Source organism: Microtus oregoni, unplaced genomic scaffold (genome assembly GCF_018167655.1).
Source record: "Microtus oregoni isolate MIOR12 unplaced genomic scaffold, Mior012 000006F_ref0000085, whole genome shotgun sequence".
Classification (NCBI taxonomy): Eukaryota; Metazoa; Chordata; class Mammalia; order Rodentia; family Cricetidae; genus Microtus; species Microtus oregoni.
The window spans coordinates 46,474,214-46,493,442 of NW_024543065.1; the positions used below are offsets into that span (position 1 = coordinate 46,474,214).

Here is a 19,229-nt window from a genome sequence, read left to right on the forward strand (position 1 = left end):
TATGAACCCGTTTTTCCACCGTCTCGCCAGTATTTGTTGGTTACCAGTCCTTTAGCTGTCATGGGTATGCTGTTAAGATTGTAGTTTAGTTTCTTTCCATTTCCCTAATGGCCAATAATGTTCTGCATATTTTCAGGTTTATTTGCCATCCATGTATCCTCTTAAGTATCTGTTCATTTGTCTCACCAATTTTCTAGTTTTTAAATAAATGTTGAATTTCAAGAGATCTTTTTACCTATAAACTGTCAGGTACACTGTGTAAATCCTTTCTCCCATTATATTGCTTTTTATGTCCTTACCGAGCCTTTACAAATTTTAAATTAGATGTGTAATTCATGAATATATCCTTTTATGGACTTTTATTGTCCATAAATAAATATATTTTTATCAATTTTTATTGTGCTCTACATTTTTCTCTGCTCCCCTCCATATCTCTCCCCTCCCCTTCAACCCTGTCCCAAGGTCCCCATGTTCCCAATTTACTCAGGAGATCTTGGCTTTTTCTGCTCCCTGTGTAGATTAGATCTATGTATGTCTCTTTTAGGATCCTCATTGTTGTCTAGGTTCTTTGGGATTGTGATTTGTAGGCAGGTTTTATTTGCTTTATGTTCAAAAACCACCTATGAGTGAGTACATAATTGACTTTCTGAGTCTGGGTTACCTCAGTCAATAGGATGTTTTCTAGCTCCATCTATTTGCCTGCAAAATTCAAGATGTCATTATTTTTTCTGCTGTGTAGTACTCCATTGTGTAAATGTACCACATTTTCCTTATCCATCCTTCATTCAAGGGGCACTTAGATTGTTTCCAGGTTCTGGCTATGACAAACAATGCTGCTATGAACATAGTTGAGCACATGTCCTTGTGGCACGATTAAGCATCCTTTGGCTATATACCAAAAAGTGGTATGTCTGGATTTTGAGGAAGGTTGTTTCCTAATTTTCTGAGAAATCGCCACACTGATATCCAAAGGAGTTGTACCAGCTTGCATTCTGAAGACCTGGATATTAATCCACACACTTCAAACACCTCATTTTGACAAAGAAGCAAAAAAATATATATATCAAATGGAAAAAGGAAAGCATATTTAACAAATGGTGCTGGCATAATTGGATATCAACATGTAGAAGAATGAAAATATATCCATATCTATCACCATGCACAAAACTCAAGTCCATTGCAGAAGTGTTCCCTTTTCCACACAACCTCTCAAGCATAAGTTGTCATAAGTGTTTTTGATTTTGGCCATTCTTACAGGTGTAAGATGGAATCTCAGAGTTGCTTTGATTTGCATTTCTCTGATGATTAAGGATGTTGAACATTTCCTTAAGTGTCTTTCAGCCATTTTAGATTCCTCTGTAGAGAGTCCTCTGTTTAGTTCTTTACAACATTTTTTTATTGGATAATTTGTTCTTTTGATGACCAATTTCTTGAGTTCTTTGAATATTTTGGAGATCAGACCTCTCTCTGATGTGGGGTTGGTGAAGTTCTTTTCCCATTTTGTAGGCTGTCATTTGGTCTTGTTGACCATGTCCTTTGCTTTACAGAAGCTTTTCAGTTTCAGGAGGTCCCATTTATTAATTGTTTCTCTTATGTCTGTGCTGCTGGGGTTCTATTTAGAAGCGTTTCCCTGTGCCAATTCATTCAAGTGTACTTCCCATTTTCTCTTCTATAAGGTTCAGTGTGGTTGGCTTTATGTTGAGGTCTTTGATCCAAAATTTGGACTTAAGTTTTGTGCATGGTGATAGATATGGATATATTTTCATTCTTCTACATGTTGATATCCAATTATGCCAGCACCATTTGTTAAATATGCTTTCTTTTTTCCATTTGATATTTTTTTTGCTTCTTTGTCAAAATGAGGTGTTTGAAGTGTGTGGATTAATATCCAGGTCTTCAATTCTGTTCCATTGGTCCTCCTGTCTGTTCTTATGCCAATATCAGGTTGTTTTCAATACTGTAGCCTGTAGTAGAGTTTGAAGTCAGGGACTGTGGTGCCTCCAGGCACAGGATTGTTTTGGCTATCCTGGGTTTTTTGCTTTTCCATATGAAGTTGAGTACTGTTTTTTCGAGGTCTGTGAAGAATTTTGCTGGGATTTTGATGGGGATTGCATTGAATCTGTAGATTGCTTTTAGTAAGATTGCCATTTTTTACTATGTTAATTCTACTTACCCAAGAGCATGGGAGACCTTTCCACTTTCTGATGTCTTCTTCAGTTTCTTTCTTTAAAGATTTAAAGATCTTGTCATACAAGGCTTCCACTTGTTTGGTTAGAGTTATTCCAAGATATTTTATGCTATTTGTGGCTATTGTTCAGGGTGATATTTCTCTGATTTCTTTCTCAGCCCATTTATCATCCGTGTACAGGAGGGCTACTGATTTTTTTTTTACTTAATCTTGTATCCTGCTACATTACTGAAGGTATTTATGAGTTGTAGAAGTTTCTTGGTAGAATTTTTAGGGTTGCTTATGTAAACTATCATACCATCAGCTAATAGTGAGAGTTTGACTTCTTTTCCAATTTGTATCCCCTTGATCTCCTTTTGGTGTCTTCTTGCTCTAGCTAGGACCTCAAGAAATATATATATATTAGATATGGAGAGAGTGGACAACAACCTTGTCTTGTTTCTGATTTCACAGAGATGACTGGAAGTCTCTTTCCAATTAGTTTTATGTTGACTGTTGGCTTGCTGTATACTGCCTTTATTATGTTTAGGTATGTTTCTTATATCCCTGCTCTTTCCAAGACCTTTATCATGAAGGGATGTTGTATTTTGTCAAAAGTTTTTTGGGCATCTAATGAGATGATCATGTGGTTTTTATTTTTTTAGTTTGTTTATATGGTGGATTATGTTGACAGGTTTTTGTATGTTGAACCATCCCTGCATCTCTGTGATGAAGCTGACTTGATCATGAATGACGTTTCTGATGTGTTCTTGGATTTGATTTGCCAGTATTTTATTTAGTATTTTTGGATCAATGTTCATAGGTGAGATTGGTCTGTAGTTCTCTTTCTTAGTGGTCGGGTATCAGGGTAATTGTGGCCTCTTAAAAAGAAATTGTCAAAGGTCTTTCTGTTTCTATTGTATCGAACAATTTGAGGACTATTGGTATTAGTTCTTCTTTGAAAATATTGTAGAATTCTGAGCTGAAACCATCTGGTCCTGGGCTTTTTTGGTTGGGAGACTTTTGATGACTATTTCTTTTTTTTTTTTTTTTTTTTTGGATTTTCGAGACAGGGTTTCTCTGTAGCTTTTTGGTTCCTATCCTGGAACTAGCTCTTGTAGACCAGGCTGGCCTCGAACTCACAGAGATCCGCCTGCCTCTGCCTCCCGAGTGCTGGGATTAAAGGCGTGCGCCACCACCGCCCGGCTATTTGATGACTATTTCTATTTCTTCAGCAGTTATAGGTCTGTTTAATTTGCTTATCTGGTCTTGATTTAATTTTGGTAAGTGATATTATCCAGAAAGTTGTCCATTTTCTTTAAGTTCTCCAATTTTGTGGATACAGGTTTTCGAAATATGACCTGATGATTCTCAGTATTTCCTCCCCATCTGTTGTTATGTCCCCTTTTTCATTTCTGATTTTGTTAATTCGGATATTCTCTATGTGTGTTTGGTTAGTTTGGATAAAGGTTTGTATATTTTATTGATTTTCTCAAAGAACCAAGTTTTTGTCTTATTGATTCTTTGTATTGTTTTCTTTGTTTCTATTTTGTTGATTTCAGCTCTCAATTTGATTATCCTGGCATCTAATTATTTTTGGTGAGTTTGCTTCTATTTTCAAATGTTCTGTTAATTCACTAGTGTGGGATTTTTCCAGCTTCTTTATGTAGTCATTTAGTGCTATGGACTTCTCTTAACACTGCTTTCATTGTGTCCCATAAATTTGGGTATGTTGTGTGGTCATTTTCATTGAATTTCAGGAAGTCTTTAATTTCTCCCTTTATTTCTTCCATGACCCACTGAAGATTCAGGAAGCATTGTTTAATTTCCATATTTTTTGGGCTTTCCAGAATTAGTATTGTTGATAAATTCTAGTTTTAAGCAATGGTGATCTGATGAGATACGTGGGATTATTCCAATTTTTTTGTTGAGGTTTGTTTTGTTACCAAGTATGTGCTTAATTTTTGAGAAGGTCCCATGAGGTGCTGAGAAAAAGGAATATTCTTTTTTTGTTTGGATGGAATATTCTATAGATGTCTGTGAAGTCCATTTGAGTCATAACATCTTTTAGTTCCCTTATTTCTCTGTTCATTTTTTGTCTGACTGACCTGTCCAGGGGTGATAGTGGAGTATTGCAGTCTCCCACTACTAGTATGTGGGATTTAATGTATGGTTTAAGCTTTAGAAGTGTTTCTTTGACATATGAGGCTGCCCTTGTATTTGGAGCATAGATTTTCATTATTGAGATTTCCTCTTTATGGATTTTTTCTGTGACTAATATGAAATATCCTTCTGTGTCTTTTTTGATTGATTTTAATTTGAGGTCTCTTTTATTAGATATTAGGATAACTATACCAGCTTGTTTCTTAGGTCCATTTGATTGGAAGATTTTTTTCCCAACCCTTTACTCTGTCTGTCTTTGAGGTTGAGGTATGTTTCTGGTTTTCTCATGGAATATCTTGTTTTGTCCTTATATGGTGATTGAAAGTTTTGCTGGGTATAGTAGTCTGGGCTGGCATTCGTAGTCTCTTAATGTCTGTATAACACTTGACCACGACCTTTTGGCTTTCATTGTCTCCAGTGAGAAGTCAGGTATAATTCTGATAGGTCTGCCTTTATATATTACTTGGCCTTTTCCTTTGTAGGTCTTAATATTCTTTCTTTACTCTGTTTAGTGTTTTGATTATTATGTGGTGAGGGGACTATTTTTTATTTTATTTTACAGACTATTCAATCTGTTTGGTGTTCTGTATGCTTCCTGTATCTTCATAGGCATATCTATTTTTAGGTTGGGAAAGTTTTCTTCTATGATTTTGTTAAATATATTTTCTGTCCTTTTGAGTTGAATTGCTTCTCCTTCTCATATACCTATTTTTCTTAGATTTGGTCTTTTCATGGTGTCCCATGTTTCCTGGATGTTTTGGGTTAAGGTTTTGTTAGATTTAATGCTTTCTTTGACTGATGAGTCTTTTTCCTCTATTGTATCTTCAGCATTTGAGATTCTCTCTTGTATTCTGCTGTTCAGGCTTGTGTTTGTGGTTCCTGATCATTTTCTCATAATTTCTGTAACACATTCCCCTACAATAATGACACACACCTTTAACCCCAGTCGCCACACTAGCTTGCCACAGAAACCAGGCAGTAGTGGTACATGCCCTGAATCCCAGAACTAGAGAGGATTATAAAAACGGGAGGAGACAGCTCTCATCTCAATCTCATTCTGAGGTTTCCTGGAGGCAGAATCACTATTTTCAGACTGAGGTCATGACAAATCTATACAGTATACAAGAGCATTCTCCCACAGCACATGCCTTTAACGTGGCAGCATTCCTGTTGGGCTACACCTGGTCTGACTGAGTGCTAGCACCTAGCCCTAACCCATCTTTTGTTTAGCAGATACCTCTTGTTTCCCTTAATGCCCTATATGTGAATCTTGCCTGAGGGTTTCCCAAGGATACAAAGTCTATTTAAAACTTAATGGGGGAAACAAAAAAAAATGCTTTTGCAGTACCTCCGGAAACAGGAATTTGCACTTGACATTGTCCCTCTGGAAGCTTTGTCGGATTGCTCTGAGGATATGAAAATTGTTGGGGACCAGCCTCAACAAAAACACCTCTTGCCAGGGTAGAGGCATGGGGATTTAGAAATATTAGTAAAGAACACGAGGACATAAATAAAATAATAAAACAGAAAACATAGGATAGTATTGGGAGGGAGTTCCAGTGAATACTGAAATCGCCTGCATCTGATTTTCCATACGCAAGTGGGAAACTTGGCAGATTCAAGGAGTGTGAGAAGAAGGGAATCTGTCCACGGGTCCTCTGTGAGAGATGTCCAAGTGTACTACTGTAGATGCAACCACTGTGGATTTTCCACACCTCATATAGTAAAGCAAATAGGAGCAACAGTGGATTCAGCTTCTCAGAGGGACCGAGGCCAGTGAGCACATTGCCCTGGACCTTGTTAAGTGGAGAGAATACCAAATCACTAAGGAATCCAAAGCACTGGAACTATGGTGGTCTCTCTCAAGTCGACCAGAGCCAAATTCCTAATAACACAAAACAGCACTGGTGGTTTCTACACCAATCATATGCTACTCCATTTTGAGAAGAGACCCTGTCTTCTTTCTAAAGTCCCCCGTCAAGGAGACATCTATGTGCAGGCTTCTCAGAGCTGCTTCTTGGATGACCACTGACAACTTCTCTTTTCCTCACCTCTTTCTTCACATCTCATTCTCCTAAAGCGTCCGGGGCTCACAAGATGCGACCACTTCAGCACCCACCCATTCATTCTGCTCCTCTAAGTGCAGATTTACATACTCAACTGGTAATCCCTCCTTGACCCTTGAAGACAAGCAGTGCAGTGGGCACCAGAGATGAAAGCTACAGCCTCAAAATTTCCAACAACTTTGGAAATAGCTCTAGACATACTTCTAACATTTTGTTTGAAGTGGCATTACCAACATTGACAACAGTTAAATCAAAATGTCAGTAAAACTTGAAAGACACTGAAGATGCTACATTTCCTGCAGTATCAAGTAATACAGCTAAGGTTTAATCATTTATGGAAAAATAAGTAAAGATGTTGAACACATTAGTATAAAGATTTGCTTTCATCTTTAATAAATTGCAACATTGCCTGTGATAACATGGAATAATTTTAAAATAACTTCTGATAAGCAAATGTGTGTGGGAGTGTACACACATATGCACTCTTATGAATATTCAGGTGCTCTGACATATGGGTGAGGGGGACAGGAGTAGCTCGCCAATTAAACTATTCTGGCTGGTCAAAAGCCTCACGATTCCATTTGTCTTCGCTTCCCGAGGTCTGGAATTACAGATACAATTACAATACCTGACTTTTGTATGTGGGTTCTGGGCTCTAATTCATACTTTTATCCTTGTAAAGCAAGCATTTTAATGACTGAGCCAAGGCTCAGACAGTTCACCTTTTAAGGAGCAGATACTCACATAAGGGTCTGGAGAAGCAGCTCAGCTGGTAGAGCGCATGCTGGAGGCCTTGCGTCCAATCCCCAGCACCACAGAACTAGGCGTGGTGATGCACAGCTGTACACCTAGCGCTCAGGAGTTAGAGATGGAAAAATCAGAAGTTCAAAATCATCCCCATCCTCTGCTACATTTCCAGTTTACTGAGAGCTTGTCTTAAAACACTACATGTGCTGCTCTTGAGTTTGAATTTATTGTGTTTTTCATCTGCATTGATGGTTACTTCCTAATTCTTGTCTTGTTTAATAGTTTTTTTTATAATGAGAAAAACACAGAGGTTATTTGCTTTCTTTTTATATTTTAAGATTTATTTTTATTTATACATATATGTGTTTGTATGATGTGTGTATGTGTGTGTGCAAGTACCTTTGGAGGCTAGAAGAGGGCTTCAGAATCCCTGGAGCTGGAGTTACAGGTGGTTGTGAGCCGTTCACTCTCTGTGGATGCTCAAACCTAAGCTAGCATCCTCCCGAAAAGTCGCAAGCATTAACTGCTGGGCCATCTCTCCAGCCCCAGGCCTTTATAGGGTTTAATATGCCAGTGTTGTTTTATTTTTATTGCATTTATTTACATACTCGTGTGTGTGTGTGTGTGTGCGCGCGCGCGCGCACGCACGCACACTCACCACAGTACATATGTGGAGGTCAGAAGACAACTTTCAGGAGTTAGTTCTCTCCTTCCATCACATAGGTCATGGAGATTGCTCCGGTTCCTCAGGCTTGAGGGCAAGTGCCTACTGAGCCAACTCACCGTCAGGACTTTGGGGTTTTCTGCGGGACACTCACCCCTTAGTCTCAAAGGGGCAAGAAGAAATTTTCTAGCAGAATGTTTCCCCAGGAAGATAGTGGCCTTCCCCCTCTCCCACCCAGGAGATTCCGAGCACAAGGTCACTTAGCTCAGCCCAGCCAGCCACCTGGTACAGGCTGATAAAGATGGCCTAACTCAGAAACAGTGGCCTTGCTCTAATAAACAAGGAAAAAGCTGACTTAACAGAATGGGAGGGAGCAAAAGTCCTTGTACCCGTGCCAAAGCATCTTCAAAGATTCTCTATGCAGTTATGCCTTTAAAAGCTTACCCCACAGAGGAGATACAACTCTTCTCTACCTTGTTGTAATGGGGATGGAGATGAGTTCCAAACATGTTTGTATTATGATGATTAAACCTTGCTTATTACAAAAAAAAAAAGCTACAGCCTCACAGGATGATATAATGCACACTGAGCCTTCCCGTCTAATGGGAGCCTTAACAGCGTTAGCCTTCAAGACTCCCTTTAAGGGTTCAATTAAAGACACAATGAATAGCTAAAGGGGGGCTAAAGATCTGAGGGTAAAGAGGCTTACTCACAACAGATTCCGATGATCCATAATTCTTTATTCTTTCCTCTTCAATCCATCATTTCGCATCGTTCCTTCTTGTTCTCCCTTGTTCTTAGTTCTACATTGTTCTTAGTTCTACCTGTTACAAATGTTCCCAGTCATATATACCCTTAAAACCAGCAATTCCCCAGTCCTGGTAGGTTCCAGGGCCAGAATTTTTTAGCCCCATGGAAAATCAAATAAGAGTTTTCACACATACACACAGATCCATGGGAGTGACTTGCTCATGTCCGGTGAACCTCTTCATGGAGAAAGCTAGTTAGAAAAGGGAATTAAATCATCAGGGAATTCTAGAGGGAAAGGTTAGTGTACTATGCTACATCTTTAGGTGATTAGAAAGGTTTATTTTCAGTAAAATTATGAATGGGGCACAGATTGTTTAAATCGGCATGCCGCTTCTTTTCTCCTAGTATATGTAGAGGATACCAGGTAACCAGGCAACCTATGTAAACAGTCAGGGAGAAGCTGATGGCTCTTGATTAGATAGCATGTACACCAGATGCTGCAGTTTCTATGGGTCTAGGGCTGGAGTTTTGCTCTAAGGGAATAAGAGACCCAGGCCTCCAAGTGATCAGTTCTAGGGTATGTTATTATCATGATCGTGGGTGTTGTGCGTCTTTCTCTGGGTTACAGTTAATGATCTCTTCTGCTGTCCTTGAGAGTCCTGAACTAAAATCGTCAGTACACGAAGGTGAAAGTGAGCAGAAGGAGTGGGTTAAAATCAGAGCAGCAGCTTGGGCAGGTAAAAATTATATGTCCTTGGATATCTGTGAATAGCTTAAATTCTGGATACTGACCAAACACACCTGCTGATAAAGATAATTGCAGGAAGGCAGAGCTCTGTGCTTACCTAGGAACAGAGGTCTGGCAGTAAGAAACTGTTCTCACAAAACAGTTCCGAAATGTGGGAATTAATCACCAAATATGTAACAGGAAAGGGAAGTCAGCTACAGCAAAAAAAAAAAAAAAATCTACGGCAAATCACAGCAACTTATTCACAAAGCAATAATGCCAAAAAGCCTTGCCTTTTGGTTTAGCCTTTACCAGATCCCTTGGTTCTAATAAGTTCCTGTTTTGACCTGTGTTAAATCCTAGTTAAAGAATAAATTCTTGGACTGGAGAGATGGCTCAGAGGTTAAGAGCACTGACTGCTCTTCCAGAGGTCCTGAGTTCAATTCCCAGCAACCTCATGGTAGCTCACAACCATCTGATACCATCCTCTGTTATGTAGACATACATGTAGGCAGGACACTGTATACCATGTATCAAAGACCCCAGTCAGCCATAAGATGAGTATAAAATACTGATCCTAGTGTATAGAATGTGTGTGTCTGTGTATGTATATATAACTTATAACATATATGACAGGTTTACCAGGATATTACACATCCATAAATCAAGGAGTACCTATATCACTATTATGAGTATCATGATTATACATAAAACAGTAAAGAATATCCACAGAAAATCTGTTAGAACTGATTAATTCAGTTGTTACAGAGCACAAAATCAACAAAGAAAAAATCGGTCACATTGTTATACACTAACAATGAACAACTCAAACACCCAAACACAAATTAAGGACAAAAACTGCATTTACAGTAGCACTCTAACCAAGGTGGGAAGACCTATGTACAGAAAAGTTTAAAATGTTACTGACGAAAATCAAAGAAGACAAAATAAATGGAATACCGTCACATACTCAGGAACTAGCCTTATGCCATCTTAATACCATTAAGATGTCATTACTGAAAGAGATGCAGTCACCAGTCAGAAGCAGAGGAAGCAAGATGAAAACGCCTCACTGAGAAAAGACGAACTGTAACAACAAAGGACCAAAGCCTGAGAGAGGCCGATCCCTCCATTTCCCCGCTGTGAACTTCTAGGTCCGCAACGCCAAGCAGGTTGCTTTCTTCTACTGCACAAGATGGGCTTTGAATCGTTGACCTACAGAGACCTGGAGATGGGTTCCCGGGAGGTGGTTAGTCATGTCATCAAGCAAGGAAAGTTTGTGATTGTTCTCTGTTCTGCTGTCAACCCCTGGAACAAAGAGATGGGCAACCACTTGGTGAAGGATGGTGATGGGGTGGAGGACATTGCATTCGCGGTGGAAGACTGTGAGCACATTGCACAGAAAGCCCGGGAACGGGGAGCCAAAATTGTGAGGGAGCCCTGTGGAACAAGACAAGCTTGGGAAGGTGAAGTTCGCTGTGCTACAGATGTATGGAGATACCACACACACCCTGGTGGAGTAGATCAACTACACTGGCCATTTCTTGCCTGGATTTGAGGCCCCAATGGACACAGACACACTCCTTCCAAAACTACCCAGCTGAAACCTCGAGATCATCGACGATATTGCAGGCAACCAACCCGACTAGGAAATGGTATATAAAATTCTGTCTCAGAATGGTATCTAAAAAAACCTGCAGTTCCACCATTTCTGGTCCGTGGATGACAGCAGGTGCACATGGAATACAACTCACTACACTCCATCATGGTGGTCAACTATGAGAACCCCATCAAGATACCCACTAAAGAATAAGCGTCGATGAAGAAGTCGCAGATTCAGGAATATGTGGACAATATTGGGGATGCAGGGGTCCAGCACACCGCTGTCAAGACGGAAGACATCATCACAACGATCCACCACTTGAAGAAGCGAGGCATGGAGTTCTTTCTGTCCCATCTTCTTACTACAAGTTGCTGTAAGAGAATCTCAAGACAGCCAAGATCCAGGTGAAGGAGAGCATGGACATGCTACAGGAACTGAAAATCCTGGTAGACTACAATGAGAAAGACTATCTCCTGCAGATCTTCATAAGCCCGTGTAGAACCGGCCCACACTCTTCCTGGAAGTAATCCAGCTTCAGAGCAAGCAACATCAACTCCCTGTTCAAGGCTTTCAAAGAGGAGCAAGCCCTATGGAGCAACCTCACTGACAGGGAGACCAATAGGGTGAGGTTGGAAATGTAGGTCTGGTTCACACCTAGACCATGACAGGTGCCAGGTATATCAACCTTCTCCCACCAGCTGAGAAACCCCAGGGTTCCACTCACATCATGGCCACGCCCCCTCAATTACCTGCTCCCTCCCTGGTGAGTAAAAAAAGATGTCATACTACCCAACACATTCTACATGTTCAATGTAATCCCTATCAAAATCCCAAAAATATTATCTGAAGAAATAGAAAACATCAATTTTAAAATTCATATGAAGTGGGGGAAATGTATAGTTCAATTAAAAACAATAAGTAAAATTTTAAAAAATCAATATGGAATCACAAGATATTCTGAGTCACCAAAACAATCTTGAAAAAAACAAATTGGGGGCTTCACACTTTTTGATTGCAAAATTTCCAGAGACAGGCATACAGACCAATAGGAAAAATACAGAGCTTGGATATAAACATTGCACACATGTTAAATGGCTTTCAACAAAACCAGAAAATAGAAAATAGTAGCCCTCTCAGACAATGGTGAGGAAAAGTAGGATATCCAAATGCAAAGGAATGAGGCTGAACCTTGAAAACCTCAAAGTGGCCATGTAAATGTAAATGTGAAACACAGCACTATAAAAGCTCTAGGAAAAGCTTGAAATGGTACACTCTTAAGCATATATCCTAAGAAAATTAAGACTGAAGAGACAGAAACCTATACAAAATATTAAAGACTCTTCACTTAGAAGTTAGAACTATGAATCCCTACTGTTTTTCAATAGACAACTTGTTTTAAAATCCCAGCAATTGGAAAGTGAAGGACAACTTAGGCTACATAGAAAGGTCCTGTCACAAAAAAATAAACAAACAACAAAACCCCACTTCTTTGTGAATATATAATTATATAATTATTTCAAAACTGTTAAAATACAATGATGCTTAAAAGCCTCCTGGCTAAAGAAACATAGGTGTCCAGGGAACTGCAGAAGTCCGAACATAGATCAGGAGGCAGCAAGAAATTACTGCTTATTTGTTCAAGTGTGGTTTTCTCTTAAAATACCAGGGAAAAATATTTAGGGGTAAAATGTCCTATGTAAAAACTTATTTCCAAATAAGTATATGGTATATGGTATATGCAAATAAGTTAGTAATGTATATAAACATATATGCAAATGCAGTTATATTCATATAAACATACAGTCTTATAAATATGTATATAATACACATATGCAAAAATACATATAAACCTACACATAAATATATAGATCATACTCACAAACATAGATAAATGAGCATGCACACAACACAACATATTATCAGCACCTAATATATAACTGCTACATATTATAGATAGCACATAATCTATAACTGTTACATGTATTAACTGCTAGATTTACACAGTGGGCAATGGGTGTTCACTACTCTTTCAATTTCCTGTTAATATATTTCATAAACTTATCAAAATACAAAGACAGGACAGTTGTAAATGCTTCTGGGAGAAGTACTCTACAGTCAGCATTCCTTAAGGACTTGGCAAGAATAAATTTAGGAACCTATCTCTCCTAAGATCCTCAGTAGATGGTTACAACTGAGCTAATGGGAGAAATATGACACCGGCTAGAACCATAAGAAATCCATCAAGTTACCACCTGGGGAAATTCTTTTTTTGTTTGTTTGTTTGTTTGTTTGTTTTTTCCTGGGGAAATTCTTAACTTACAAAATTTTGCAGGCAGGTTTTGAAGCAGCAGAGAACAGGAATGCTAAGAATCTCAGCCTCTAAGAAGTGGGATTAGGGTGAAGCCGAGTGTTCAAACCATAGGCTACGCTGGCCAAATCTGGAAAATGTTGGGCTTCCAGCTGCTACCAACAGACAACAGGTGATCCAGGGTCAAGGTTATTTGATCTCTTTACTACATACACTAGACAAACTTCTAAAAGTTCCAAGCAAATAATTTAGGACATTTACTCAATATTTTACTATTAAATATTTAAATATTATACTAGTAAAACTATTACCGGCTTCAAGGGATATTGTTAAACCTGGTATTCATGAGGAAAAAAGGACCAAGTCCACAATTATCCAATTAAAGCATCTATATTTTGAGGTGCACCCTGGACTGGAACTGGCCAGCTGGCTGCCTCACCCTAATACAGGAACTGAGAGAGCAGCCCCTGCTGACCTCTGGAAGTAAGTCCCTTTTATGGGAGAGATAGGGTGTTCATGGGGGCGAGAGGGTTGGCAGTTATAAATAGTTAGAAGGATATAATGAAAACAAGGGAACAAAGGCCAGGATACACATCAAATAAATGAGGCTACAAGCAGTTTATATCAGAACTAAAAAACAGGAACTTAATTACAAACAGAAACCTCCTTCAGCAAAGACTTAGCATGGGACAAACAGGGATGTATCCCTTAACTAGGACTTAACACAGAACAAACAGAAACTTCTTAATTACAATTAGAAACTTTAAGTTGCAGACTGAGTGCACACCTTTAATCCCAGTTCTCAGGAGAGAGAGACACAGATGAAGCTCTGAAAGTTCAAGGCCAGAACAGCCAAGGCTACACAGAGAAACCCTGTCTCGAAAAACTAAATAAATAAATAAATAAACAAACAAATAAATAAATGGAAACCTTAATTTGCAAGGACTTAACACAGGACAAACAAGAAGTTATTCTTTTTTAAAATATTTTATGTATTTATTATATATACAGTGTTCTGTCTGTATGTATGCTTGCATGCCCAAAGAGGGCAGAAGATCTCATTACAGATGGTTGTGAGCCACCATGTGGTTGCTGGGAATTGAACTCAGGACCTCTGGAAAGGCAGTCAGTGCTCTTAACCACTGAGCCATCTCTCCAGCCCAAGAACTTATTCTTTAACTAGGATTTAACACAGGACAAACAGGAACTTCTTCTTAATTACAATTAAAAACCTTAACTTGCAAGGACTTAACATAGAACAATCAGGAACGTCTTTTGCACATTTAAACTGCAGACAGAGCTCTTAACCTGCAAGGTATATTTTTTTCTGTTTTGGTCTCCCATTAATGTGAGAGATACATTGTTCCTGTTTTGGTCTCACAGTATATCAATGGTAAAAGCATTTGCTTAACAAATGTGAGGTCCAGGGTTCAATCCCCAGTATTACAAAAAATAAGAATAAAAACAAAAGAAGACCTCACTGCAAAATAATATAATACATATACTCACTACAGAAAACCTGGAAAATATAACAAAATGTTAAAAAGCGCACAAATCATCCATAATCTCACTATCAAGTCTTTAGTCCATTTAATTCTCATCTTCTACCTAGAGGGTCATTTAGCACAGTTTGGAGTCAAACTGCTTATTTAAGTTGGATATGCAGCACACTTAAAATTGTATTATGGGTAGTTCCCACATAATTAACATCTTTTGCTTAGCATACAAAATGACAAATTCTCTTTAAAAACTGATTCAGATAATTGCTAAGTACTGTTGAAATAAGAAAATTAAATGCAAGGTAATGTGATGGCTTAACAGCCTTCATTTTGCAATGATGCAAAATGAAATTCGAAAGTAACATCAAAGGAAGTTGTCCTCAGTAAATATTATTTCATCACACATTAACTCTGCTTACACCTGTGTACAGCTCACTATGAAATTATGCTTATCTCAAATACATAGCAATATCTATAAATACACAGTATCAAATGCAAAGCCATTCATACTCATATGTGAATATTATAAGCACACATATAAGTATGTATGTGATACACATATGTACACACAAAATTCCATATAAATCCATACATGTCATACACACAAATATAGACCTGAGCATACACACAACATTATACATAACATACTACATGATGAACTAAATTTAGATGTTGAACAAGGGGTCAAACAAGTTTGAAAATCATCAGGCAAAAAAAAAATCTGTCTCACAAGGACAATGTTCAAGTATCTCCAAAGGTACTGCTAGAACTGCAAAAAAAAAAGAAAAGAAAAGAAAAAAGAAAAGGAAAAAAAACCTGTGTCTGCCATGATGGTGTAAATTATAATCTTGGTACTTGAGGCAGGACTGTGTGCTCAAAGCCAGCCTGAGCTACACGGACAGTTCTAGACTAGCCTGTACTATGCAGCATGCCCATCTCAAAACAAAACCTGAAAACTTGCAAGTTCGCAACAGGGAAAGGAAGACAAAGAAACATGTCAACTCAGCATCTTCATAAGGTGACTTCTACCCGGCCCGAAAAACAGTCGTGTTGAAAGTTCCAAGTACCACACAGTTGGTAAGAAAAGCAAGTGGAAGAAAAGAAAAAAGAAAAAAATGTCGGAGGTATTGCACACTCATTCTGGGATCTTGTAATTACAGAGACAGCCTTTTTTCTCTCATTCACGCAGGAAAAGTTTACTGAACGCTTGCTGGGCGCCAGACTCTCTTCTAAACAAAATGTTAAGCAGCAGATCTGACTGATGCACTGTAATGGGAAAGAAAGCAAAGAACAAAATACACCACTGTTTCCATCAAACACTCTGTCCACAAACTTGAGGTATACACAGACCTGTATTTGCTTTCTGGGTTCGGGATAACTGTTCAGTTTCTTACCGCTACTCACAATGACAAGCAAACTCAAAGAATGCATTGCCCAGGACAGCAGGCTTGAGCTCTGACTCCCAAGTCGACGCAGGCGTCTTATGTCTTGTAGCCTAGCAACAAATAGTTCCAGGGCCAGCAGCCGCAGCCTAGGCTTGTGAGGACCAGTTCCTGAGCTAAAAGTGTCAGGGTTGAAAGTGTTGAAAGGTCGTCATTCTGACAAGCTCTCCCTAGTGTCTGGTAAAAAGACCTAAGGAGAGTCAGGGGCAGGGGAGTGAGGAATTTCTTGAAATTTCTGGGAATTTCTTGAAAGTAGACGCATTGGATTTTTGAAGACACAATGGGGGGGAGGGGTGTGGATAATAGAATAAAAATCAAGGCTGAGGAATGGAGAGGAAGAGGTCATTTACGGAGTGACTTCACTAGATGCTGAGTTGAGAACCCATCCAAGTCTGGCATGTCTGGCCCAGGGAAAACTAGAGGGGCCTGGGGTAAAGGCAACCCAGTCCACGAATGTTGTGGTGGATGAAGTTAAAGCAGCAACAACCCGGAGAGAAGGAAGACGGGTTGGGAGACTTTACAGCAAACACACACAGGTGCCGCGAGGGGGCGCTGTCTCCATGGCGGAAAGAATGGAGGGAAGGCAGGGAAGGGGTGATGGGCAGAAAGGTACAGAGAAAGCATGGCAGTGGACACCGAAAACAGATATTCCAGTCCCCAGCCCTGAGAAGGGAAGAGAGGAGGAAGGGGAGAAACTGAATTTGCACGTGGACATGGAAGCAGCGAGGTCCGCAGTGGGGGAGGCGGGCGAACTTCAAGGAGCCCGACCCAAAGGGAGATTTATCTGCGTCCTGCCGGGTGAGAAAACGCGAGGGTTAACTCTGGACAAGGGGCCCGACTAAGCTGCGACCGCCCCGCCTCAGCTTTAAGCCCGGTGACAGCCAGTCACCAAGGTCTAGGGCTCTGCTCTGCCTACGGAAGTCCGGAGGCGCTACGTGCTCTGCGCGTGCGTGCGCAAGGTTAGGGAATGAGGTTTTCCTGAACTGCCGGACGTCACTGAAGGCTGGGTGCGGAAATCCGGGATAAGCAGCTTCCCCTTAGCTTCCGGTCTCGAGCTCCGAGGCTTTTAGTACACGTCGACTGCTGAGGTTTAACGAACGGGAAATCTGCAGGCCTCCTGTCCCAGACTGCGCAAACCTCCCAGGTGAGGTCGTCCTCCTGCAAAGGTTCCTTCCCCTGTCGTCTTCCCACTCAACCCACTTCGGGATATGGCCCAGGGAGCCCAGCGACGCCAGCGCCCTTCCATTTGTTACTATCTAGGGGTCTAATAGGAGTTCCTCCCCTCGCCAGTTCAAGAATCAAAAGGCAGAAGAAAAAAATCTCTAGCAGCAGCGGAGAAACTCTGAAATGCAGACGGAAATCAGTCCGTCAAGAATGGCTTTTATTAGGGGGTGAGGAAGCACACAGAAGGCCCTCTGCAAAGCAGAAAGCCAAAGCCCAGCTTCTCTTCTTCCCCTAATTTAGTAGTGGCCAGTTTGAAGACAGACAACACAGCTGACTGGCCTACATCTGTTACTTAAATATGCCCAGATCCTTGACCTTGTTGAGTCAGCCCATCCTGCTGGGGTCCTCCTGGCAGGAGGAAAAGCCAGTAAGGCTGTTTTAAGTCGTCAGGCTTTGTCTTGCTTGGGTCAGGAAGGTGAAGAAGCAGCCAGCTACATTGTAAATTTATAGTCTCTATTTCTTAGCAATGGGCCCTCACCCTATCTGCCTGCCTATCACAAAGGAACTAACTTCTAGTCTCTCACACTCAGCTACATCCGCAGCACTTAACATTTTGAAACAATGTCTCCCAGACCGCCCCTCAAATGCTGGTTTACCAGTGCTCAGTACAGCAGGGTTTTATTGCTTTCCTAAGAGAGTCGCCAGCCTCACGTTTATGGCACATAGGAGTACTGTTTCCAGAATTGTGCACCAGACTTAATGGCTCACACTTGGAACATCATCACTCTCAAACCCAGTACTTTGGAGACCCAGGAAGGAGGCTATTTGAGTTCTCTGCCAGCCTAATTTACAAAGAGTTCCTCTCCAGCCTGGACTATATAGCCTGGACCCCTTCCTCTTAAGTAGAAACTGTTGTGAACGTCTTGGGTCTAGGACTGCAGCTGTTTCTGGGAACATATAGTCACATAAAAGACTCCTCCAGAGTGATACCCAAAATGCAAAGTGCCTGTCGACACAGCTTTGTCAACACTTGTTTTCAAGTATTACCCATCCAGATAAAGTATCTTGGGATTTTGTTTCATGTCATGAAATTGGACACTGCCATAAATTTATTGGCCATTTGGATTCCCTCATTCACGATGTTACAGATCCAAAAATGTTTGCCCATATCTTCACTGGGTTTTCTCTTTGACATGCTGGATACTTTACATATTTTAATACCATTTCTATGTTGGCTCTATGACCTGCAGTGGTCTTTTCTCTATTGCCTGCTTTTTCACTTACACAATATGAACTTTCTGATGCACATGAACTCTTAAATTTACTATATCCGTTTCTCTGATATTCATTTCACTTAAAAAAAATATTTGCCAAAAAACGCTTGATAGTCTCAACCAGAAGCTTCATCCTCTTTTCCATTTAAATAATTTGTCCAGAACAGGGGTTATTAAACTATACACCTGGGTCTATGCTAGTCCAGATCTTGTGTGTTTGGGCAAAGAATATGTTTTTATAGTTTTGTTTTGCATTTTGGAGACTTGAGTCTTACTACATAGTCCTTGCTGACTTGAAATTTGTGACAATCTTCCTGTCACTGCATCTAAGTGTTGAAAGTTACAGGTGAGCATCACTAGATTTTGCTTAGTTTGCTAAACAGCTTTTTAATTGTATTCCACAGTGAAAATGACAGGAAATTCAAGTTTCAGAGTCCATAAGTAAAATTTTATTGGACACATCCACACTGGTTTGCTTAGAAATCATTAATAGCTACTTCCACATTGCAGTCACATGTGGTTGAGTAATGCAGTACACAGTTTAAAATACTGTTGCCCTTGCAGGAAAAAATGCTGACCTGTGGGATAAGGTATCGATTTTAACTATATAAAAAAAAATTCCCAAATCACAAGATAACACTTCACACCATTAGAA

General features: G+C 39.9%; 1 pseudogene; it reads left to right on the forward strand.

The window, feature by feature from the left end:
• The first annotated feature begins 10,381 nt into the window (after nt 1-10,381).
• LOC121449058 lies at nt 10,382-11,528 on the forward strand (annotated as a pseudogene).
• The last annotated feature ends 7,701 nt before the right edge of the window (nt 11,529-19,229 follow it).